Source organism: Anomaloglossus baeobatrachus, chromosome 1 (assembly GCF_048569485.1).
Source record: "Anomaloglossus baeobatrachus isolate aAnoBae1 chromosome 1, aAnoBae1.hap1, whole genome shotgun sequence".
Lineage (NCBI taxonomy): Eukaryota > Metazoa > Chordata > Amphibia > Anura > Aromobatidae > Anomaloglossus > Anomaloglossus baeobatrachus.
The window spans coordinates 624,418,546-624,444,977 of NC_134353.1; positions in this window are offsets into that span (position 1 = coordinate 624,418,546).

The following is a 26,432-nucleotide window of genomic DNA, read 5'->3' on the forward strand; positions in this document are numbered from 1 at the left end:
GTCCCGAAAGAAGACAACCACCCACAAAGAGGGATAGGGCAGCCGCCAGGGCCCATAGATCCCATGGGTCAGTGTCTGCGGGCACGGCTCCTTAGGCACATAGCAAGCCAGGAGCAGACTCCTGAGTTCCAAACCAGGCAGCACACGATACACAAAACAGTGCAGAGGAAAAGGACAGCAACCACCAGCCCGGGTGGGGGACCAGAGTACAACCGGCTGCGGCGGCCGGTCACAGCACCTTGGTTTACCAAAAGACTTGTGTGATTCATTTAATAGTGAGTAACCAACTATCCCCTGGTCTATCTGGGCGTGAGGGCCCCTGCCATTGCCATACCCTGCACAGAGACACTGGGCCCCGGGGCAACCATCCCTACCCATGGAGGGGTTAACATCCAGCTGCCATTACATCTCCCCAGGGTATCCCACAACAGCAGAGGTGGTGTCCCACCTAACCACACACCGTGGGTGACGTCACAGACATTCTACAATCAACCCTGTGCAAATACGTCCCCTTTTATTCAGAGTGACCGCGAGATCCCCGGGTCCGGGGAACCCCTCGAGCAGAACTGTAGGCCCCGGATCCGAGCAGCGCCGGCTGCTGGCACGGGGGTGGCACATATTTCTTCTACTAATGGTGGTTATAGTTATGTATTGCTTTTACTGCTGGTGGTTCTGGGGATGTATTTCTGTACTGCTGGTGTTTTTGGTGATGTATGTATGCACTAATGCACTAATGAGTGTTGTGATGTTGTATTTCTGTGATGATGTAGGTTCAAATTATGTATTTCTGTACTGCTGGTGGTTCTAGTGATTCAATTTTGTACTGATATGGGATGTGATGCTGTGTTTTTGAACTGATGGGGGCAAAAGTTGCCATCTTGTCTCAGCCATAGTCAACAAGGATATGTATCTTTGCAACAAAGGTTTCAATAAGAAGCTAGTGTTGCAGAATGCACACATAGAATTACAATTGCTTGGTGAATATGTGGCGCCCCAGGACCTGGTCACCACAACAGCATTGCCCTCCCAAAGGGTTAATGCTGAGCCTGGAGGTAATTGGGAGATCTATTGGCCAGTAAGGTTAACATCCAACGCAGTTCTCCCTCCGGCCAGCAGGGGGAGCTCTGAACCTGGAATTCCAGGGAGCATTCCTTAAGTCTGACCTGAGGGAGGAAGTAGTTGTCAGTCTGTAGAAAGGAAGCATAGAGAGCAGACGCAGAGTAGTGCTGCCTTGTGGAACTGGGGCCTAGAGCTGGAATAGCTTGGCCCAGTGAAGCAAGAAGTGCAGAGAGGCACAGAAGAGACTCGGACATCGAAGTCTGTGGTTGCCAGGGTATAAAATCCTTCCCTGGTAGCCGAATCCGGAGGGCAGGAGAGCTGCAAGCCCCCTGGCCCAGAAGCAATCTGAAGGTACAGCTGCATCCCAAGGGCCCGGTGTGGACTCCAGCAGAGAAGCACCAGAGAGGGCCTGCGCAGTCTACCACCCAGAAAAAGAGATGAACCAACGGTCCCAGCAGCAGGAGGGCCTTTGCTAAATTCAGAGTGCAGGGTCCTATAGAAGAAAAGAAAGATTAGGGAGTAGGCCTCATACTCAACTGGCCAAAGATCACCCCCAGGCACTTCCAGGCCGGCCGGACCATCTTTACCATCTGTGACGGTCTCCCTGGACTAAACTGCTGCCGAGTAAAAGAGGAGAAGGTAAAGAGACTACTGTTTGTGCCTGTTTCTTTCATGCCTGTCGGCTCTGCACCGTGTTATCCACACGACAACACCATAGACTTTCACGAGCACCAACAGTGTCCCCGGGGCAGCGCTCCACCTGTGGGGAGCAGTACCACCATTGCTGCCGTATCATCACCCCGGAGGCCTCACACAGCAGCGGCGGCTTAATAGCCGCAAACCACAGGTGGCGTCACGAAACAAATACTTTAATTGCTCCCAAGTCACCAGCCATATTTACTGACACCCACCAGGGCCACGGAGTCGGGACCTGCCATCACTGACTACCCCCGGACTAGTCCGGCCCGGCACCGGGTGTCCCATAGCCCTGGGGTGGGCGAGTCAATTTTGGCGTCACGAACAGGATTTCGTGCCCGGCGCCCACCGGGTACTGTGCGCCTTTGAAAAGACTGTGTGTTTACTGTTTGAAGACTGCCACCGCCATTAGCTTCGCTGAGTGCAGGAAGAAGGGGGGCGGGCCCGAAAAAGAGCGCGAAGGGAGCGCGCCATCAGAGCGGAGGGTCGTTAACCCCGCGCTACCCGGAAGAGATTGTAAAAAGAAAGCGGAGCCTGGCAAGGTTCACCAAGGGGGAGGAAGATGTCCGACACCGAGGGAGAGCCGGTGGCTGTAGTAGTTCAAGACGCAGCAGCACTGGCCGATGTAATCCCAGTCGCCGTCGCCCCAGCCCCCGCGGTAGCGCCGGTAATGCCGATCACAATGCCGTACATCCCAGGAGCAGAATGGCTGCCGCAGTACTCCGGGGAGTCACATACCCTGAGCGACTTCAGAGAATGGCTGCACAGCTTGTTCCGGGTGTATCCGCTGACTGAGAGCCAGAAGGTGGGCATATTAATGGGGCAGCTAGCCGGCGCGGCCCAGCGTGAAGTGAAGTCCTGGCCTGATACAGCTAAAGGGACAGCAACCCAGATACTGGCCAAGTTAAAGAGTACTTTCGACACCCGCACCGCAGCAGAAATAAAGATGAGATTCTTTGGGCGCAAACAACGGGCCACAGACAGCATAAGGGACTATGCCTTAAACTTGCAGGAGGCCCTGAAAGCAATTAAACAGGTGGACCCAGAGAGTGTACGTGAAGAAGACAAACTCCTAACTGAGCAGTTCATAGAAGGGCTCCTGTCAGATGCCCACAGGACCCAGCTGCGTATCATGGTCCTGCAGAACCCTGCTCTGGACTTTGCAAAGTTTAAGGACCAGGCCATCCGGGTACTGAGGGAATCTACACCGAATGACCCAGTACCCCTCCGGCCTCTTGCTATCACGTACCCCGGGGTGGTGCCTGCAACACGAGCCGCTGCTGGGGCTGAGGCGCAGTCCCTGGATAAGGATCCCGCTGCAGAGTTCAGACAGCAGGTCCAGGAGCTGACCAAGACTGTAGCTGCCCTTGCCAGGACCGTGCAGTCTCTACAAGTGACCCCATCGCCTGCAAGAATCGAGTTGGCCTCCAGCCCCGATGACGTCCCATGGATACGACAGAGGAGGATTCCGCCGACCCGAGGAAAAGACACAGACCAGTATGATTCAACGGGACAACCGATCTGCCGCCGCTGCAGCCAGGCGGGCCATATTGCAATACACTGTCCTTTTAAATGGGCCGAGCCTGGGGCCAGGAGCCGACCCCCAGGTGTAAGGAAGCCTGGCTCAACCCCCAGTCGCAGCAAGTATGTGGGAGGACGCCTGGTCCTTCCTATTGTGCTGGATGGGATCCCTTTGAATGCCTTCCTGGATACGGGGTCCCAGGTAACAACCATCCCTTATAAACTGTACAAAAGATATTGGGCTGATTCAGACATTGACCATGGCCCAGATGATGATTTAACAATTGTGGCCAGTAATGGTCAGCCCTTACCTCAAATTGGGTATAAAGAAGTAACCATTAAAGTGGGGCGGGTAGAATTGCCATGTCAGGGGATGATAATTGTAGATATTGATCGCAAAGAATCTGACCCACTGCTAACCATTGGTACAAATGTGATAGAAAATTGTATTGCCGAAGTGATAATTTTGTTGCAACAGGCGTCTGAAACTGCCAGCTCTGGGCAGCAGCGTGCCCTACAGAGGGAGATCAGAGCCCTGATGAGGAGGCAGCAGGTAGAGCTGGCCGGAGGAGAAATTGGCAGTGTGAGGGTAAGTGACCCCCTCCCCATTGCAATACCCCCAAGAAGTGAATTGTTGATATGGTGTCGGGCACCAATAGGCCTCAAGGGTCAGGATTACCAGGCCTTGGTAGAACCGGTGTATTCAGACAGTAGGACTGGAGTCCTGATAGCCAGAGGGGTAGCAGACGTCCGCAAGGGGAGAGTGCCCGTCCGTGTCCTGAATTGTGGGGAGGAGGAAGCCAAATTGCCCCGGTACGCCACTGTAGCAAAACTGTACACTGTCAGTAACAATACCATCAAAGCAGTGGAACCTTTGATCCCGTCCGACCAGGCGGAAGACAATGGCTCCAAGGGGCAGCTGGAAGACTGGTGCCAAAAATTACATGTGGGCACTGACTCCACCCCCTCACACCAAAAGCATGGGGTTTACCGGGTGGTACAGGAGTACGAGCGGGTCTTCAGCAAACACCCCCTAGATTTTGGGCAGGTAAAAGGGGTTAAACATCAAATCCCCACGGGTGATCATCATCCCATTAAAGAGAGATACCGCCCTGTACCCCCAGCACAGTATCAGCGTGCCAAAGAAATGTTAGGGAAATGAAGGAGGCTGGGGTTATCAGAGATAGCTGTAGCCCTTGGGCAGCGCCACTTGTGCTTGTAAAGAAAAAAGATGGTACAATGAGAATGTGCGTAGATTACAGACAAATTAACTGCATTACACATAAAGATGCTTATCCACTACCCAGAATAGAAGAGTCACTAACGGCCTTAAAATCAGCTAATTATTTCTCCACCCTGGATCTCACCAGTGGGTATTGGCAGGTTCCCGTGGCAGAGGCGGACAAAGAGAAGACTGCATTCACGACACCAATGGGTCTCTGCGAGTTCAATTGTATGCCGTTCGGGCTCTGCAATGCCCCAGGGACATTTCAGAGATTGATGGAGTGCTGCTTGGGCCATCACAATTTTGAAACCGTGCTATTGTACCTGGATGATTTCATAGTCTACTCCAAGACCTACGAAGATCACCTGAGGCACTTAGCAGAAGTGTTTGAGTCCCTGTCGGAGTATGGCCTGAAGATAAAGCCGTCCAAATGTCACCTCTTGAAGCCAAAGGTACAGTACCTGGGTCATGTGGTCAGCGCAGAAGGTGTGGCACCTGATCCGGAGAAAGTCACCGTAATCAAGGACTGGCCAAGACCCACCACGGTAAAGGAGGTGCGGCAGTTCCTTGGGCTGGTGGGCTACTACCGAAAGTTCATTGATGGTTTCACAAAGATGGCAGCGCCTCTTCAAGATCTCCTGGTGGGCCAGCCAAAGCAGGCTAAGAAGCAGAGCCCTCCATTTGAATGGAACAGCCAAATAGAAACATCTTTTGTCCGGCTGAAAGGGGCTCTCACGGGAGAAGAAATTCTGGCCTACCCTGACTACAGCCAGCCGTTTGTACTGTATACAGACGCCAGCAACGTGGGACTGGGAGCAGTTCTGTCCCAGGTGCAGGGAGGCAGAGAGAAGGTGATAGCTTACGCCAGTAGGAAGCTTCGGCCCACAGAAAGGAATCCAGAAAACTACAGTTCCTTCAAGCTGGAGTTCCTCGCTATTGTTTGGGCAGTGACTGAACGCTTCAAGCACTATCTGGCATCGGCCAAGTTCACCATCTTCACGGACAACAATCCGTTGACACATCTGGCAACAGCCAAGTTAGGTGCGTTGGAACAGCGATGGATGGCCCACCTGTCTAACTTTGACTTTACCATCAAGTACTGGGCTGGCAAGAAGAATAACAATGCTGATGCGCTGTCCAGAATGCCTCACTTACCCGAGTCTGGAGAAGACCTGGATGAACTCAAAGAGATAGAGTTACCGGCTTTCCATCACCAAGGTGTTTCCCAGTGTGAGCATGCTGTAGGAGTGAAGCGCTCGAGCCAGCACGAGGTCTCGGTCAACCCATTACTCCACCATAATTGGGAAGAGACACAGAACGGTGACTCGGCCGTGCGATTGGTCAAAGAAAAGCTAGCACAAGCTGAGACCCATCTCGGTCCAGATGCTCCACAAGAAGCCCAACAGTTGTGGAAGGAGAGGGGACGACTGTTCACCTACCAAGGCAAGCTCTGCAAGAGATATGTCAACTGGCGAACGAATGAACTCGTCTGGCAGATAGTGGTCCCACAGAGGGATGCTCCAATGGTCCTAGCAGCTTACCATGATAAAGCAGGACACTTCGGGTGGAAGAAGTTGGAGACCCTACTCCGCGATCGGTTCTACTGGGTGCACATGAGAAAGACGATCGAGAAGTGGTGCCGAGACTGTGGTCCGTGTAACCTGAGGCGGAAGGATGATGCCAGCCAGAGGTCTCCCCTACAGCCAATTGTCACGAAGCAGCCCCTGGAGTTGGTGGCCCTGGACCACGTGAAGTTAACACCAAGCCGGTCAGGCTATGTGTACGCCCTCACCATTGTGGACCATTACTCTCGTTTCCTGGTAGTAGTGCCTGTGAAGGACCAGACAGCCAGAACAGCAGCTAGAGCATTCCAGGCATACTTTTGTCGGCCTCACGGTTATCCGGAAAGGTTACTGACTGATCAAGGTCCTGCATTCGAGGCCGAAGTGTTCCAAGATTTCTGTAACATGTACGGCTGTAAGAAAATCCGAACAACACCGTACCACCCCCAAACCAATGGATTGTGCGAGAAGATGAACCATGTGGTTATTGATATGCTGAAGACTCTACCTCTGGAAGAAAGAAACCAATGGCCAGAGAAGTTACCAGATCTGGTAGACCTGTACAACCATATCCCAGTAAATTCGACCAACTGCAGCCCTGCTTACCTGATGCGAGCAAGACCTGGCAAGTTACCTGTAGACTTTGAGATGGGGACTGTGTCACCTGAAGCGGTTCAGGAGATAGAAGATTGGGATACAGAGCGACAACAGCAGTACCGCAAAGTCCAGGAATGCGTAGAAAGGAGCCTGTCCCAAGCAAGAATGAGACAAGAGCAGAACTACAATCAAACAGCCCCAGCAACTCCCTTAGCACCTGGAGAACAGGTCCTCAAGAAAAAGCGGAGGGCACATAAATTAGATGATCAGTGGGAGAATGAACCCTCCACCATTATTCCCTCCAACTTTGACAATAGCAAGGTATGCCTCATAAGCAAAGATGAAGGCAAGACCTATCAAGCAGTTTCTCGAGACCGCCTGAAAGCGTGCCCTGAATGGTGCAGAATCCAAAAAGAAGTAGAAGAAGTACAAGAAAGTCCCCAAAGTCAAGAAAAAGAGGAAGAGATGATCCAAACAATCCTTGGAAAATTCCCCAAAACTTGGACCCGAATAAACAATGCCATAGTGGTATCAGTCTTGACGTTCCCGCAGTTGGTCGAGCCAGAAACAGAAGAGGTTCCAGATCCACCTAAAGAACCGTCCGCTCCAACACAAGATGACACGCCAGCAGTAGAACAGGAGGCTCAACCCCCTGCCAGTGGTGAACCTGCCGTACCCTTGGCGAATCTGAGACCCCGTAGGCAACCAACATGCATCCCTGTCAGGGTTAGGCCTACCAATAACACGGGGGGGACAGACACTCCAAGTAGTCAGGGACAAACCCCAGAGCTACGCCGGTCCCAACGTAGCACTCGGGGACAGCCCCCTCCAAGGTATAGAACATAGAAAGTAAAATACCTAACAGAGTGTAAATAGTTATGTGAAAATGTCTTGTATGTAATGTTTTGTTTTGGGTGATTAAGTAAATGGACAATTGGGCCACTGGACTATGGGTGGCCAACACTCTAATTGTACATAGTTAGCACCAGTGTGCTCAACACCCCTGAAGAAAAACCCGTCCGGCGTGCATAGAGTGGGGTCATCAATGCTCTGACGCATGCCCAGAGCCGACGTTGGGGGTTTGATCGCGGCGGGTCCCCCATGGAGTAGTGTAATGGACACCCGGCAGGGAGCCACACTGGACTCTTATAGTGGTTTAAGGTTGTAACATGTTTTGTTTTGTTTCTTCAGTCCGGGAGTACTGAATTTAACTAAGGGGGAGTGTAGCGCCCCAGGACCTGGTCGCCACAACAGCATTGCCCTCCCAAAGGGTTAATGCTGAGCCTGGAGGTAATTGGGAGATCTATTGGCCAGTAAGGTTAACATCCAACGCAGTTCTCCCTCCGGCCAGCAGGGGGAGCTCTGAACCTGGAATTCCAGGGAGCATTCCTTAAGTCTGACCTGAGGGAGGAAGTAGTTGTCAGTCTGTAGAAAGGAAGCATAGAGAGCAGACGCAGAGTAGTGCTGCCTTGTGGAACTGGGGCCTAGAGCTGGAATAGTTTGGCCCAGTGAAGCAAGAAGTGCAGAGAGGCACAGAAGAAACTCGGAAATCGGAGTCTGTGGTTGCCAGGGTATAAAATCCTTCCCTGGTAGCCGAATCCGGAGGGCAGGAGAGCTGCAAGCCCCCTGGCCCAGAAGCAATCTGAAGGTACAGCTGCATCCCAAGGGCCCGGTGTGGACTCCAGCAGAGAAGCACCAGAGAGGGCCCGCGCAGTCTACCACACAGAAAAAGGGACGAACCACTGGTCCCAGCAGCAGGAGGGCCTTTGCTAAATTCAGAGTGCAGGGTCCTATAGAAGAAAAGAAAGATTAGGGAGTAGGCCTCATACTCAACTGGCCAAAGATCACCCCCAGGCACTTCCAGGCTGGCCGGACCATGTTTACCATCTGTGACGGTCTCCCTGGACTAAACTGCTGCCGAGTAAAAGAGGAGAAGGTAAAGAGACTGTTGTTTGTGCCTGTTTCTTTCATGCCTGTCGGCTCTGCACCGTGTTATCCACACAACACCATAGACTTTCACGAGCACCAACAGTGTCCCCGGGGCACCGCTCCACCTGTGGGGAACAGTACCACCATTGCTGCCGTATCATCACCCCGGAGGCCTCACACAGCAGCGGCGGCTTAATAGCCGCAAACCACAGGTGGCGTCACGAAACAAATACTTTAATTGCTCCCAAGTCACCAGCCATATTTACTGACACCCACCAGGGCCACGGAGTCGGGCCCCGCCACCACTGACTACCCCCAGACTAGTCCGGCCCGGCACCGGGTGTCCCATAACCCTGGGGTGGGCGAGTCAAATACGCATAACTGGATCTTATTTTTAATTGGAAAATATGGCATTTGAAAAAAATAACCTGCACATCCTTATTCATATACAATAAATGTAAAGGCCACTAGAAAGGCAAAATACTAAATGTATTCTCAATAACAAGTTGTTCATAGATAACTCATAATCCCCTGTTATCTCCCCCCACCTGAGCATCAAATTAACAAAATGATAACTGGTTTTGCAAACAATACATGTATAGGGTCACACATGAGTCATCTATGATAACAACTATAGTAGTCCTAACATATAGATAAATATGTAGATTTAGAATTTGTAATACAATTACATCTGTCTGTTTTAGTATCTGTCTGTTTATCTTTTCTTATTCTCTTTTCCACTTGAATCAGATAGATGAAGCAGAGAAATGGAACTAGAATCCTGAGCATTGTATCAGACAGAAGCAGAGGAGCCCCATTGTTATGTATTTTGTGCCCATCTGGTTTCCTTTTTTACAATGATTTTTATTTCTGTTCTAAAAATAAAACACAAGAAGACCAGAAGGTGCAAAAAACTATCTAGCCTAAGTGGACCAGAAATAAAAGAAAGGCTAAGTGGACATCTCAACAGTAAAAAAAAATAAAATGTATAGAACAGTTTTGTGCACGAAAGGTAAAGGGAAATGATTGAAGAAATAGTCTGACTTGACATTACAATTGATGTATCGTGTACTGATGGTAGGTACGATGCTGAATACATGCATGGTGAATCGAGCATATGGGTAATGGTGGTCCTGGTGATGTATTCATGTACTGATGGTGGTTCAGGAGACATCTTCATATACTGATGGGATCCTGGGGATGGATTGATATATTGATGGTGGTTCTTGTGATCTATTCATGTATTGATTGGGGTCCTGGTGATGCATTTTTGTACTAATGGTGGCTCTGGTGATGTATTTCTGTATTGATGGTAATTCTGGTTATGTATTCATGCACGAAGGTGGTTATTGTGATGTTTTTCTTTACTGATGGTGGTTCTAGTGATGTATTTCTGTACTGCTGGTGATGTATTTATGTACTGATAAGGGTTGTGATGCTGTGTTTCTGTACTAATGAAGATTCTAGAGATGCATTTCTGTAGTGCTCGTGGTTCTGGGGATGTATTTCCATACTGATAGGAGTTCTAGTGATGTATTTCTGTACTACTGGTGATTTTGTTGCTGTATTCCTGTGCTGTTATTGGTTTTGATCCAGTACACATGTAACAACTCTTATTTCCAAGATTACGTTTTACATGGCTATATTAATACAATATTGTCTTCTAACAAGTTAAAGGTTACTACATTTGCATTTATTTTAGGACCATTAAAAGAGTTGTCCAAATTTGTAATGAAAGTCTGCAAGTCACTGTATGTGACTGCAGGCTTCTGATTTCTCACATAGTGCGGCTCCAGGCTGTCAGAATTCCTTGTGCTGGTAGTGAGAGTGGGAGGTCATTAAACCACAAATATGCGATTTGCATACATGTTGTGATGTGCTAACTAAACATGCATGGCCTCGGTCAATACAAGAGCAACTAGTAGGCACGTGGCTCGAAATGTGGAGATTGCATATGAGCGGTCACATGATGACTTCTCACATTACTTAAGCGGGTGTGGAATGGTGCAAACTGAATTCTTGCCCCGGGTGCCAGAAAACCAAGATCTGCCTCTGCATAAATATATACTTACAGTCATGGAAGAAAGTGTTGGCACCCTTGAAATTATTCCAGAAAATGAGGTATTTCTACCAGTAAATTGTAGAAATTACACGTTTTGCTATTAGTGATGGGCGAACCCGCAGATACCTGAGATCGGCGAGTCCAACCAGATTTAAAAAAACAACCCAGTTTGGGCCCAGACTTAATCCCAGATATCTGGCTGGACATCGATCCCCATATAAGTCTATGAGGACCATAATCATACTGCGTTATACTTACCAGTCTCCCACACGGCGGTAATACTACTTCCGAGGCCGCTCATTAACCTCATGCAAAGGCACTGCTCCACCCAACCACCCTAAATTAGTGATTGGTTGCAGTCAGACCGCCTTTTCCTTCCTGTGTGACAGCATGTCTGATTGCTTACAATCATAGACACTGTGTGCATGTCTATATTGGTGTAAAAATAAATTAATAAATGAATTAAAAAAATGGCGTAGGATGCCCTCATGTTATGATACCCAGCATACCAAAACATACAGCTACAGGCTGCAGCCCCCAGCCGTGTGCTTATCTTGTCTGTGTAGCAAAATAAGGCTATGTGCGTACAGTGCGTTTTTCGCAGCGTTTTTGCGCGTTTTTCGGGTGCGTTTTTGGCCTCAAAACTGCATGACTTTGCTTCCCCAGCAAAGTCTATGAGTTTTCATTTTTGCTGTCTGCACACAACTTTTTTTTTAAGCTGCGTTTTTGAGCTTGGAAAAAAAAATGGACAAGTCAATTCTTTCCTACGTTTTTATGCGTTTTCCGCCCATGCAATGCATTGGAAAAACGCAGCAAAACGCAGAGATCAAAAACGCAGCAAAACGCAGCCAAAAACGCACCAAATCGCGGTAAAAACGCATGCGTTTTTTTACGCGTTTTTTCGACGCGGGTGCGTCTTTATCGGCCAAAAACACACAAAAATGCAGTGTCAAAAAAACGCAGCATGCGCACATAGCCTAAGAGGGACCCTCTGCAGCTTTTTAAAATTATTTAAATGAATTAAAAAAAATGGCATGCAGATGCAGATCCAAATTTTCATACTCAGCCATGATAAAGTTGACAGCTGTGGCTGGTATTCTCAGGCTGGGGAAGCCCATGGTTATTGGGTCGTCCCAGCCTAAAAATAACAGCCTGTAGCCATCCAGAATTGTGGCATCCATTAGATGTAATTTGCCTCTGTAGTGCAGGCAACCATCTTCTGTTCTTTCTGCTCCTTGGCCTTCACCTCCGTATTATCACCCAATCCACGCTGAGAAGAGGAGATGAGGCTGAGCTGGGTAGTAACACCCTGTGTACTTTCTTCCTCCATCTCACCTAGTCCACATGTAAAGCTTCCTCTTAAGTTTGTGAGCACTTGAGTAAACACAGAAGCAAGATGATTACGCTAATTATGGTGTCATCGCTGCTCACCATCTTGGTTGAGTCCTCAAAGTTTTGGAGAACCATACAGATGTCGCGGGCGGAGGAGGGGACGCTGCGCTCTCCCACTGCTCGGGTCCGGCTGCCGCGGCCTGCTGCTGCCCGGTGGCTCGAGCGATGGGCCGGATCCCGGGGACTCGAGCAGCGCTCCTCGCCCGTGAGTGAAAAGGGATTGGTTTTTGGGATTGTTTATTGTCCGTGACGCCACCCACGGTTGTGGTGATTGTGTTGACACCACCGCTGCTCTGTATGGGGATCCCGGGAGCGGTGACAGGGAGCAGCAAAGTTGTTGGTTCTCCCCTCCATGGGTAGGGGGTAGTTGTCCCGGGGCCCAGTGATGAGGTGGGTGATGAGGGATGGCGGGGCCGGTGCAGGGCTTGGTGGGGTGCAGGGACGCGGGGGCAGCGCAGTGCCTCACGGCACTGTGGTACTCACTCAGCCTGAGACGGTGACACAGTTCTCGGTAAAACACACGGCTGGAAAGACGGTTCCCACGGACGGCTGCAGTTGCTTTTCCCCAGTAGTTGACGATGACGGTCCCTTTTCCTGCACCTAAGATGATGATGGTAGCGATGGGTTCCCACCGGTAACCTGCTCCCCGACTTGGTTATGGTCCGGAGGAGCCCTACTTTGCCCGCAGGCGCTGGCCCTGAGAAACTGGTGCCTTGGCGGTGGCGGTGTCTCTCTAACGGTCGGACTGTTGCCTTCAATCGGGACTTGGTTGTTGGGAGACCCAGAGGTCCCCTTCACTGACGGATTTGGCAAATTCACGGCGACTCCTAGCCTTGCCGGGATCCGAAAGGCCCCTGCCAATGGTGCTGACTGCTCTTCGTATACCGCTCCGGTACCGCTGGGCCACCACCCATCCATGGTCCTTTCGGCAACCTCCAAGCAGCCTCTCCTGCAGACAGTCACCGCCGTCTGCTGACCTTGCTGTTCTCAGTCCGGGGCACACACCCGGACCAACTTCAGGCTTTCTCAACTGTTACTTTCACTGTCCTCCTCTACCACGTCCTTCTCCTTCACTCCCCTAGCTTAACTGCCTGGTTTTCCCGCCTCCAGGGCTGTGAACTCCTCGGTGGGCGGAGCCAACCGCCTGGCCCACCCCCTGGTGTGGACATCAGCCCCTGGAGGAAGGCAACAAGGATTTTTGGTTAGCCTTGGTGTTCCTATCTGGGGTGTAGGGTGTGGTGGTGTTATGACCTGTGACCCCTGGCTTGCCCAGGGCGTCACACAGATGTCAGACATCCATGACCATGCCTCATTTCTTATGTGCGGAGATGACCAGAATACCGATGGGCATGTTGTAGCTGGTATTCAACTATTTCCCTCTGCTGCTCACAAAGCCTTGCCAACATTATAATGTTGAGTTCCAGCATGTGGGCGGGTTGGGATTTAGTTAGTGAGTTGGCACTTGCAAGCACTGCTGCAGCACTGCCACAGTGGTGGCAGCCGTAGGTGACTTGTAGAAATGGGCACACACAGAGATTACCTTGAGAAGTAGCTAAGGCAAATCTGGTTAGGTTTTCAGAAAGCGCTGAACCACTAAGTTGAGCACGTGGGCCAGGCATGTGGCTACCAGGTTACGGCCATTATCACACATGACCATGCCTGGTTGGAGGTTCAGCATCAAGAGCCAAAGATCTGTCTGGTCTGTTAGACCTGTCAACACTGCAGCGGTTTGCTTTTGGTCACCTAAAGATATCAGTTTCAGCAGAGCCTGTTTCCGCTTCACTGAGACATTGCTGCAGTATTTCCAGCTTGCGACTGATAGGGATGACAATTTGGAGATGGAGGATGAGGAGGAGGGGGTGCAGGAATTGGTGTAGGAGGTGGGAGAAACCCAGGTGGAAATAGGGCCCACAGTTCTAGGTGTCAGTGGCACCTAGGGTGTGACTCGGTTTCTGCCTCTTCAAGGTTCATCGAATGTGCCCTCAGGGAAATGTAGCGTCCCTGGCCACGAGAACTTGTCCACTTGTTGGTGATTAAATGTACCTTACTAGGGCACAGATGATGTTAAGGGACACGTGCTTGTGTAAGGTGCAAACAGCACATCGGGAGGAATAGTGGCGGCTGGGGAACGAGTAAAGAGGAACGGATGTCACCATCAGATCGCAGAAAGCCTGTGTGCACAAGCCAAAACAGCAACATTTCCAGGTCAAGCAATCTAGAAATGTGGCCGTTTAGTGTTTGGGCCTGTTGGTGGGTGGTTGGGTATTTCTCCTAGCATTATAATTCCTAGGGTAGAGACAGCTGAACATTGCACTGGGACAAGGAAGTGGACGTGATTATTGATGGTGGTTCTGAATGTGCCATGACAAGGACAGAGTGGGAGGCATCACCAGCTTGGTCCTGGCCATGGAATTGCCCAGGACTCAGCACAGGGCAAGAGGCAGTGGTGTCACCCTCATACAATGATTGTGGACCCAAATGAAGGCAACAGGCACAAAACACTAATGTAGCAACCACTCACACTACCAATCCATGGAGGGGGTGATTGCTTAGTATTAAAATTGCACACAAATAGACTTGTAAGGGGCATCGCTCACACATGTAGGTGCAGAGTGTCTGGCTTTCAGCCTACTAATGACGCCCATACTATTCGATTGGTGGGCTGCCAGCCAGCACTATACAACTGCACCATACAGGAACGGAGACCCCAGTTTACAAGGCCTACATTAATGGGCCTAGCTGCAGCCTATAAAAAAATCTATGTGCAAAAAAATATATAAAATATATTTGAGATATTAGTTTTTTTGCACATATATTTTTTACAGGTTGAAGCTAGCCCATCAATGTAGGCCTTGTAAACTGGGGTCTCCGTTCCTGTTTGGTGCACTTATATATTGCTGGGCAGTCCGCCTAATCGAATAGTATGGGTGTCACTAATATGCTGTAAGCCAGACACTGTGCACCTACATGTGTGAACGACGCTCCATCCAAGTCTATGTGTGCAATTTTAACACTAGTAAATCACCCCCTCCATGGATTGGCGGTGTGAGTGGAGTGGTTGCTCCATCAGTGTTTTGCACCTGTTGCCTCAATCTTTATTGAGGGGTTTTGCTGTATCCTCTGAGTGCATTTGATTCTGTGGACTGGGCAGGTAAACAATGTTGCCCTTTTATGCTGTGACTTAACAGGAGAAAAACAGTCTTGGCCTGAGACTTCAATGCACATTGTTACAGAACTTCCTATGGTGCAAGGGTTCACTACTATAGGAGTCGCACAAGACTGATAATCCAAAATGAGTTGTTTTGTTCCTATACCAGGACTTTCATTTGCTCCACAACTGGCCGAAATATTCTTCAAAGGAAAGATTAACAAAATGAAGGAACCAATCAATGCACAATATCATGTCATCCCTATGGTTCACAAGACGCTTGTAATTTTAATTTTTGGTCAGTATCAGTTTATTCAAATATTATTCCTGGAAAGCCCCACTAGGTGGCAGGATCACACCATATCATTCCACTGTAAGCACAAGCACTAATATAGCGCTGTACTAACCACAGATCACTTATGACCTTTTAGGTCCAAGGGCCATCCTGTCATGGTGAACCACTTTGAAAGGTCATAATAAAAACTAAGGGGTATTACTTTCTGGGACATTGATGGCATATCGAAAGTTTATAGAATAAATGTCTTATAGGTATAAATTCTAATTACAAGGCTCTCCATTAATTACAACTTTATTAGTAAGATTTTTTATTTTTTTTTACGTGGATTTATTATTATTATTATTATTATTATTATTATTATTATTATAGCGCCATTTATTTCATGGTGTTTTACAAGTGAAAGAGGGTATACGTACAACAATCATTAACAGTACAAAACAGACTGGTATAGGAGGAGAGAGGACCCTACCCGCGAGGGCTCACAGTCTACATGGAATGGGTGATGGTACAATAGGTGAGGACAGAGCTGGTTGCGCAGTGGTCTACTGGACTGAGGGTTATTGTAGGTTGTAGGCTTGTTGGAAGAGATGGGTCTTGAGGTTCCTCTTGAAGCTTTCCACGTTAGGGGAGAGTCTGATATCCTGAGGTAGAGCGTTCCAGAGTAGGGGGGGAGGCACGAGAGAAATCTTGTACGCGATTGTGGGAAGAGGAGATAAGAGAGGAGTAGAGAAGGAGATCTTGTGAGGATCTGAGGTTGCATGCAGGTAGGTACTGGGAGACTAGGCTTTGTGGATGGCTTTGTATGTCATGGTTAATGTTTTGAACTGGAGTCGTTGGGTGATGTGAAGCCAGTGAAAGGATTGGCAGAGTGGCGAGGCTGGGGAATAGCAAGGGGAGAGGTGGATTAAGCGGGCCGCAGAGTTTAGGATAGATTGGAGGGGTGCAAGAGTGTTGGAAGGGAGGCCAGAGAGCAGGAGGTTGCAGTAGTCGAGGCGGGAGATGATGAGGGCATGCACTAATGTTTTTGCTGATTCTTGGTTAAGGAAAGCACGGATCTGGGAGATATTTTTGAGTTGTAGTCTGCATGAGGTGAAGAGGGCTTGGATGTGTGGCTTGAAGGATAGAGCAGAGTCGAGGGTTATTCCAAGCTTGTGAGACTGGGGAGAGTGAGCAACCATCAAGTTTAATGGAAAGGCTTGTTGGAGGAGATGAGTGAGGAGGAAGAAAGACAATGAACTCTGTTTTGTCCATGTTAAGCTTTAGGAATCGTGCAGAGAAGAAGGATGAAATAGCAGACAGACATTGTGGAATTTTGGTTAGTAGAGAGGTAAAGCCGTGGGACTCTATGAGCTATCCCAGGCCGAAGGTATAGATGTATAGAAATAGACTCTGCTCTGAAATCCACTGGACATATGAGTATATAAGCTTCTGATTAGTTTTAATGGGAAAAAAGCTCATTTGGTGCATTGCAGTTTTTGCCACATATTTTTTGTGCATTTCCCATTAAAACCTATAGAAACCATATGCAAATAGTATATGAAGAAAAGTTATACGTGGATTTTGTAATATACTCTGCTTCTAGATCTTCATTAAAAAAAATTGTGCATATATCCTGAGTAAAAAAAGATCATAAGTGCCTTTACAAGACAGATTATAGATTTCTTGCTCTGTGCCTTAAACTAGAGTGGAGAGAGTCGCAGGCACCACAAGAATGGTGTATAACGCATCATGGCAAGTAGCTGCTTGCCACTTTGCGCAGCCCTTAACTATACAGTTCTTGCTTAAGCAGGATTTCTTCACATGTGACAGATATTATAATAATTATACACAATTAATCTAATTTGTAAAGCTTAGTGTATGTATGTATGCATGTGTATATGTCCACTAAAGGAACCGCACCATCGCATTTACAATCACAAAATTGTGCACAGACATGCCATATGACTCAGGGAACGTCATAGACTATGTTTTGAGGGTAAAATTTAACCCCGCACTCTACAGTTATTCGCAAAAAAAAAAACTGGTTACATTAAAGTCAATGGAGCTGCGAGCTACAGTTCATTAATAGGAGCTGTGATTGGTAGGTGCAAAATATGGCAAACACGTACCGGCGGCACGGATGTGTCGGAGGTCTAATGTGTAGTGATCTCCACCAAACTTCACCCTTTTCCCTCCTCCAACAGATGATGGTCAGGGAAGATAAGGATCTAAGATGTCTGATTTTAGAATGCCAATCTGTCTGTTTTCTAAGAAATAAGTCACTGCTCAGAATGTCTGGCAGCAACTTGCCAATAATGAACACAGGATGAGCAGACCCATGGAAGTTCAGTTTGGCGGGTTCAGCTGGACTTTAGGCCCGTTTCACACGTCAGTGAAAAACACAGACGTTTTTCACTGGCGTGTAAAACACGCACATGTCCCTGCGTGTGCCGTGAATCTCGGCACACGTGGGTTGTCTAAGTGCAATCCGGGCTCCGTTCTCCGTGGCCCATGATTGCACTTAGAAATCAACTCACCTGCGCCCGCTCCCGCTCTCCGTGGTGCTAAATCCTCCCGCGGTGCAGCATCCGGCCGGCGCTGACCCCTGCAGCAGCTGCTTCCGGGTCGGCTGTGTCGTGCATAATGAATATGCGCGACAGTAATCAGCCGGCTTAGAAGCAGCAGGGAGAACGGGCTGCAGAGGACATCGCTGGACGCCGGGTGAGTTAAAATGTTTTTTATTTTAAAAGCACGTTTTTTTCTGGCACGTGTTTCACGGACCACACCACTGCGTGGTCCGTGGGACATCAGTGATGCCAGAAAAAAATGGACATGTCTCCGTGCGGCAAACACGCACACGCGGGTACGACGCACGGAGACACGTGCAGTGATAAATCACTGACGTGTGAGCAGACCCATTCATTATAATGGGTCTGCATATGTCAGTGATTCTGGTACGTTTAAAAAAAAAAAAAAGCACAAACGTACCAGAATCACTGACGTGTGAAAGGAGCCTTACATAAAGTTCGGTTTTGGACTCAAACGTGACCTGAACCCCAATGGAAGTCACTGATTGGCAGTTCAGGTTTACGTCCACATGCAGCCAGCCATAAACAGAACACTTTCAGGAGTGAGTGGGCGGGGTTTTTCTATATTTTTTTTTGGTGCACACTACATCTGATCATGCTGTTGTTACCTTCAGAGCGAGCCGATCAAACACTGCAAGCGGCTCACACTGGACGAGCGTACCAGAGCACAGTGACGCTCGATTTAGCGGTGTTCATATGTAAAGGACCCAAACTCAAACTGTTTTGTTTTTTGTAAAGTCTGTGTTCAGTACGAACAATGAAATTCTACTACAAAACACTGCACTCTCATTGACATGAAATAAAGTAAAGTAAATCAACAGATTCGTTTTTTTGCGTGAAAAAATAAGTGTATTTATTTATACAAAATTTGTGGGAGGGACTAAAGGACGTTTCGGCCCAACCTGGGCCTTCTTCATACCAAGTCACACTGGAAGAGGTTAGAGAGAGAAAATAATCACTATTTACATATAATATAAGAAAGAACATATTTACAAGTCATATACATATATACATAATTACATGGATAAGTATGTCATTGTGATTGAAAATATGAAGTCAGTAATAACATTCTGGTTAAGGAGTTTGACAAGATGGAAAAATGACAGTGGATTGTCGTACCTCCATACATAGAAGCGCAATTTTCACTAGGGGAATCCTTCTTTTCTTATTACAGAAGTTATTATGGGTGCAAAGCCAGTGGAAAATTCCACCCAGGAGTAAATGGTTGAAATAATCTGTGTATAAGCCCTGTAGATAAAGGGTATGGTTATAGAGGAATAGCGTTTCTACAAAAGGTTAGCACAGCAGGGGAAGGGGCAAGTTACCTTGCTTGTTTTCACAAGTAGTTTATTCATGCAGTTTGCTCTATGAAAATGAGGGATTTTAGTGACTCGTGGTCCCTAGGGACATGAAGAAGTTGAAATTTATTATAACAAGGATTTGGTGTTTGGTATATCCCTTTAACGGAGCCCCTACTAGTCATTACCTTCAATTTACAGTATGAGACTAAGGTCACATGCATGGAGCATTGGTTTAAGGATATAGAGGGCTTTTTCTCTGAAATATTACAAGGAAAGCTTTTAGTAAAGCTGTCATATGCACGAGGTACAGTGAAAATAACATTAGGGTTCTGGAAGTCGTACATATTACCTGTTTGTTTGGAGGCATAAGCGTAGCGATGGGTAGTGAAGTCCCCTAAAATGTAGAAGGGGAAGGTGAAGTCATATATTAGGAAGAAAGGAAGTCCGGGGCAGGTGGAAACGTTCAATACCTTTGTGGCCGTCTTCCCAGACTGTGGCACGGTGCAGTGTGCTGAACGGAGTGTGGGCTATTTAGCTCCACAAACCGGAAGTACGTACGGACGCCGGCGCATGCGCGCTGGCTATCGGCTTTACTATTAGTGTAATGACGGTACCGTCAAGTCCTCAATAGAAGCGCCCGCGCATGCGCAGTGTGGCGGAACCTATACTTAGATGTGGGAGGAAGTCTCGTCACACTGCTTTACTCATCCGGGAGATAAGGGGATGGGGGAGGACAATATGTGTGACTGTGAATAGATGGTGTACAATAGTCTGCACCAGAGGGACAGTATTATCCATCTAGTGGATATATATGGCAATATAATATTCCATGGAATACATGGATCATACCAAGACGTATATGAGCAAATAGGACATATAAGCAACACGCAGTATAAACAATGGTCAAATACAATGATCTCATATTTCAATCAGAACACACCAGTTTTCGGTGTGTAAGTAAAAACTCTATTTAGTCTATATTATATGGCAATATTATTTCACTTTTATAGTATATTGGGACCCTTCCTTTAGTATGTGCATTAATCCTTTTTCTTCCAGGTCATGCTCTCCTCCCATACCTCAGAATTTTTACTTACACACCGAAAACTGGTGTGTTCTGATTGAAATATGAGATCATTGTATTTGACCATTGTTTATACTGCGTGTTGCTTATATGTCCTATTTGCTCATATACGTCTTGGTATGATCCATGTATTCCATGGAATATTATATTGCCATATATATCCACTAGATGGATAATACTGTCCCTCTGGTGCAGACTATTGTACACCATCTATTCACAGTCACACATATTGTCCTCCCCCATCCCCTTATCTCCCGGATGAGTAAAGCAGTGTGACGAGACTTCCTCCCACATCTAAGTATAGGTTCCGCCACACTGCGCATGCGCGGGCGCTTCTATTGAGGACTTGACGGTACCGTCATTACACTAATAGTAAAGCCGATAGCCAGCGCGCATGCGCCGGCGTCCGTACGTACTTCCGGTTTGTGGAGCTAAATAGCCCACACTCCGTTCAGCACACTGCACCGTGCCACAGTCTGGGAAGACGGCCACAAAGGTATTGAACGTTTCCACCTGCCCCGGACTTCCTTTCTTCCTAATATATGACTTCACCTTCCCCTTCTACATTTTAGGGGACTTCACTACCCATCGCTACGCTTATGCCTCCAAACAAACAGGTAATATGTACGACTTCCAGAACCCTAATGTTATTTTCACTGTACCTCGTGCATATGACAGCTTTACTAAAAGCTTTCCTTGTAATATTTCAGAGAAAAAGCCCTCTATATCCTTAAACCAATGCTCCATGCATGTGACCTTAGTCTCATACTGTAAATTGAAGGTAATGACTAGTAGGGGCTCCGTTAAAGGGATATACCAAACACCAAATCCTTGTTATAATAAATTTCAACTTCTTCATGTCCCTAGGGACCACGAGTCACTAAAATCCCTCATTTTCATAGAGCAAACTGCATGAATAAACTACTTGTGAAAACAAGCAAGGTAACTTGCCCCTTCCCCTGCTGTGCTAACCTTTTGTAGAAACGCTATTCCTCTATAACCATACCCTTTATCTACAGGGCTTATACACAGATTATTTCAACCATTTACTCCTGGGTGGAATTTTCCACTGGCTTTGCACCCATAATAACTTCTGTAATAAGAAAAGAAGGATTCCCCTAGTGAAAATTGCGCTTCTATGTATGGAGGTACGACAATCCACTGTCATTTTTCCATCTTGTCAAACTCCTTAACCAGAATGTTATTACTGACTTCATATTTTCAATCACAATGACATACTTATCCATGTAATTATGTATATATGTATATGACTTGTAAATATGTTCTTTCTTATATTATATGTAAATAGTGATTATTTTCTCTCTCTAACCTCTTCCAGTGTGACTTGGTATGAAGAAGGCCCAGGTTGGGCCGAAACGTCCTTTAGTCCCTCCCACAAATTTTGTATAAATAAATACACTTATTTTTTCACGCAAAAAAACGAATCTGTTGATTTACTTTACTTTATTTCATGTCAATGAGAGTGCAGTGTTTTGTAGTAGAATTTTATAGCTTGGACCTAGGTCCCCTCACTAGCACCTCATATAAACTAATTATTTAAGACAGTGTTCACACCATATATATTTTTCCAGTACGAACAATGAACACCAAAGCTCGGATTCGCTCATCTCTACAAAGAAGCTCTCAGCATAGCTGGCGTTTCGGTGTATGGAAGAATCTGGCGAACAATCGGCTGAACCACTGTTCTGCCAACAGCTATCTAAAATGTATAGGGCTTTACAATATGCGCTTCCCACATATTCACCTGTACATGTGCACCAGTCTAGTGATTATGTTGTCAATTGAGTCATATAATTCAGGTTCTGAATTATGGAGGGTGAACTTCTAAGTGTTTTTAATTATAAATTAGTATCAAGTGCACTTTTTACGGCTTTGCATCTGGCTTTTCATGTTATAAGCAGTATACGGCCATACACACAGTTTGCCTTTAGGCACCTTTCCCCAAATAAAGTAAACGCTCTTAGTTTTACACTAATATGTTATGCAATTTCTTCTCCTAAGTACAAAGTCACGTAAACATCTGCGGACGAGACACAAAAAAACTCAGACCTTTGATTTATGGATACTACTGATGTCAGATCTTTTGGTCTGAAAAGTGACTTGTTTTATGAACCCGTTACAAGATCAGCTTCAGCCGTTGTGGTCAATGTGGACACCAGTTCTAGAAAATGAATGTAAGGAGGGACAAGCCTCCTCTCAGAATTTCTCCTTTGTGTTGCCACAATTACATACAGTAACTGCGTAGAGGAATTATGTTTTCTTTTCAAGTAGTCATAAAAGTGTTTATTTGATGTTAGAAATGAGTGAGTGCAGGCCAATATTAACAAATTGGCATATATTAAATTACCATGATATATACAATTTGAAGTCGTGCTTTATAGTTCTACAATCATCTACTAATTGCTCACATACAGGCATGTAGCTAGGGGCCATCAGGTGTGGGCAACCAGGAGATGTTTTGAAGAGGCACTTTGCCTTGGCCAAGATATTTAGATACAAGGATACCTCCACCAAACAAAAAATGTTCCCATATGAGAGATAGTCTAGCTTTGGCTAGGTTCACATTTCCGTTGTTTTGCATCAGTCACATGTGTTGCTTGACGCATGTGACCGATGCGTTGTACAACGGATGACAAAGAACAGACTTCATTGTCGGACTCCGTTGTGTGCGGGGGGTGGAGCGCGAGGGGGCGGAGTTCGGGGTGGGTGGAGCCGAGCAGGGCCGTGGCGCTGAGGACGTCAGTGCCGCGGGGACTGCAGGGCTGGGGACAGGTGAGTGTGTGTGTGTGTGTGTGTATACACATGCGGAGTACGGGAGGGGAGGGGGCGCAGCCGAGCGGGGAAGTGTCTGCCTCCCTGCACACGTAACCAGTGTAAATATCGGGTAACTAACCAAAGCACATTGCTTAGTAACCCGATGTGTATCCTGGTTACGTGTGCAGGGAGCCAGAGAGAGCATGCGCAACGAAATCCTATGGATTGCGCTGCTCAAAAAACATTACAGGCTGCGTTCCTTCCGCCCCACGGTCAGTCGTTCCATGACTGATCAGTCGGGCGGAGAGTGCAACGCAGCATCATCAGTCACAATCCGCCGCTCATAGAAGTCTATGGTAACAACGGACTCGGCTAAACGGATTCCGTTGTTTACCAGAGCAGCGGATTGTGACTGATACAATTTAACGGAAGTGTGAACCTAGCCTATGGCACTGCCCACACAGTTATTTTGCGATTTTTTGTTTATGCGCTTTCAGTTTTTCCTCCCCTAATTCTAAGAGCAAAGGCTTTTTCTATTTTTACCTCTATATAGCCATGTGAGGGTTTGTTTTTCTGCTGGATTAGTTGTGCTTTTGAATGACACCATTGATTTTATCATATGATGTAATGGTAAGTGGGAAAAAATTCCAAATGTGGCAAAATAGAAAACAAAAGTGAAATACTGCAATTATTTTTGTTTTATTATTATGTACAGTGTTCATTTTGCCATAAAACTGACTGGGCAGTATAATGCTCCAGGTCAGTACGATTATGCACATGCCAAACATATATAGATTTTGTTTTATTTAACCGGTGAAAAAAAATTCTGAACTTTTTGAAAAAAAAAAATCTTGCTTGTGTTGTGACTTTCCAAGAGCCGTAACCTTTTCACTTTTTGGGATATGGAGCTCTATGAGGACTAGTTTTTTTGTGCCCCAACTGATGTTTTTATGGATATTATTTTGAGGTATATGTGATGTTTTGATCTCCTGTTATTACATTTATTTCTATTGTTGCGTTAACTTAAAATGGCAATTCTGGTGTTTTTAATTTTTTCTCGTTGCGAATCGATGTTTACCGATAGGATTAATTTATTTTATATGTTGATAGATTGGACATTTCTGCACGCAGTAATACCAAATACTGTATGTGTGGTTTTTTTATTGATTTATTTTCAATGGGGAAAAAGGGGGGTGATTTTAACTTTTGTGGGGGGGTTTCTTTATATTTTTGAAAACTTTTTGTTTTTAAACTTTTTACTGTTTTTACTAGTGTCCTTAGAAGACTTGAAGATGCGATCATCCGATCACTTGTCCTGTGCAGAGCATTGCATCAGCACTGCTCTGTACAGCAGAAATCATGATTTCCTATGAATGCTAGCTTGCAGCTAGCATTAACAGGAGGATCGTAATGACAGATACAGAGGTTATTAGCTGACCCCTGGCTGTCATGACAACTGATCATGACATGGGAGCGCCTATGGGAGCAGGGATTGACCCTGCTGGCGCGTATTAAATCCCGCTGTCAGAGATTGACAGCAAGAATTAACTGGGATTAACTGATCCATCAGCAGCCAGTAGAACAGGGGTGGGGAACCATTTTTCTGCCGGGGGGCCATTTGGAAATTTCTACCAACCTTCGGGGGCCGCACAAAATTATCAATGTGTAAATGATCCTGCTATATTTGGTGAAACAATTAATTAACTCACCCCTACTATGATGTCCGGAGCGGCTTCTCTTTGGTGCGGCTGTGATGTTCGGTGATACTAATCATGTTTCTTCTTACAACTGTTTTTTCAGGTTTGTCTTGGTCTGGAGCATAGTCAACTCTTTGTGATAATAAGATTGGTAAATCATATACATCACATAACAGACGCTGAAAGTACATATATCGCATTGGAGACACTGGGACTGCTGTATATACATCACAGGAGACACTGGGGGCATATACATCACATAGGAGATGCTAGGACTGCTGTATACAGATCACAAAGGAGATGGTGAGACTACTGTATATACATTACAGGTGACACTGGGGGCACATTACACAAGGGGCTGGGGACATGTAAATGCCTTCAGCATCTCCAATCTGATGTATATGTCCCCAGCATCTCCAATGTGATGTGTAAGTCACATGAGACGCAGGGGGCATACACATCACTGGAGACGCTGGGGGCATGCACATCACAAGAGACGCTGGGGGCATGCACATCACAAGAGATGCTGGGGGCATGCACATCACAAGAGACGCTGGGGGCATGCACATCACAAGAGGGGCTGGGGGCATGCACATCACAAGAGGGGCTGGGGGCATGCACACCACAAGAGGGCCTGGGGGCGTGCACACCACAAGAGGGTCTGGGGGCATGCACACCACAAGAGGGGCTGGGGGCATGCACACCACTAGAGGGGCTGGGGGCATGCACACCACAAGAGGGGCTGGGGCATGCACACCACAAGAGGGGCTGGGGCATGCACACCACAAGAGGGGCTGGGGGCATGCACACCACAAGAAGGGCTGGGGCACAGACATCATTGGAGGGAGCACAGACATCACTGGGGGGTGGCACAGACATCATGGGGGGGCTGCTCACAGGACTGGGGGGGCTGCTCACAGCACTGGGGGATAGGCTGCACACAGGCTGCACACAAGACTGGGGGATAGGCTGCAAGGACTGGGGGATAGGCTGCACACAGGATTGGGTGATGGGCTGCACACAGGATTGGGGGATCGGCTGCACACAGGATGAAGGGGTGCACACAGGACTGGGTGATGGGCTGCACATAGGACTGGGTGATGGGCTGCACATAGGAGTGGGTGATGGGCTGCACATAGGACTGGGGAGGCTGCACATAGGACTGGGGGGGTGCACACAGGACATTGGGGGGCACACTGTGCTGAGGGTTTCATGTAACTCTGGGAGAGAGGGTTTACAGAACTGGGGTGGGGAGGCACAAAGCACTGGACAGTGCACCTAGCAGCAGAGGGCCGGTGCTGGACTCACAGTAGCATCGCACTCACAGCACCGGAGTGCAGGCGCCAGACACACAGCATCAGAAGGAGAAGGCGGGCACAGAGCTCCGGAGGGCAGGGGGTGGGCACACAACGCTGGAAGCTGTGAGGTAGCTGTGGCACCTGCCCACAAAGTAAGTCCTGATCACATTGGCACTGGCTGATGGGAGAACACATTGGTGCGCACAAGCAGCAATGTGTGG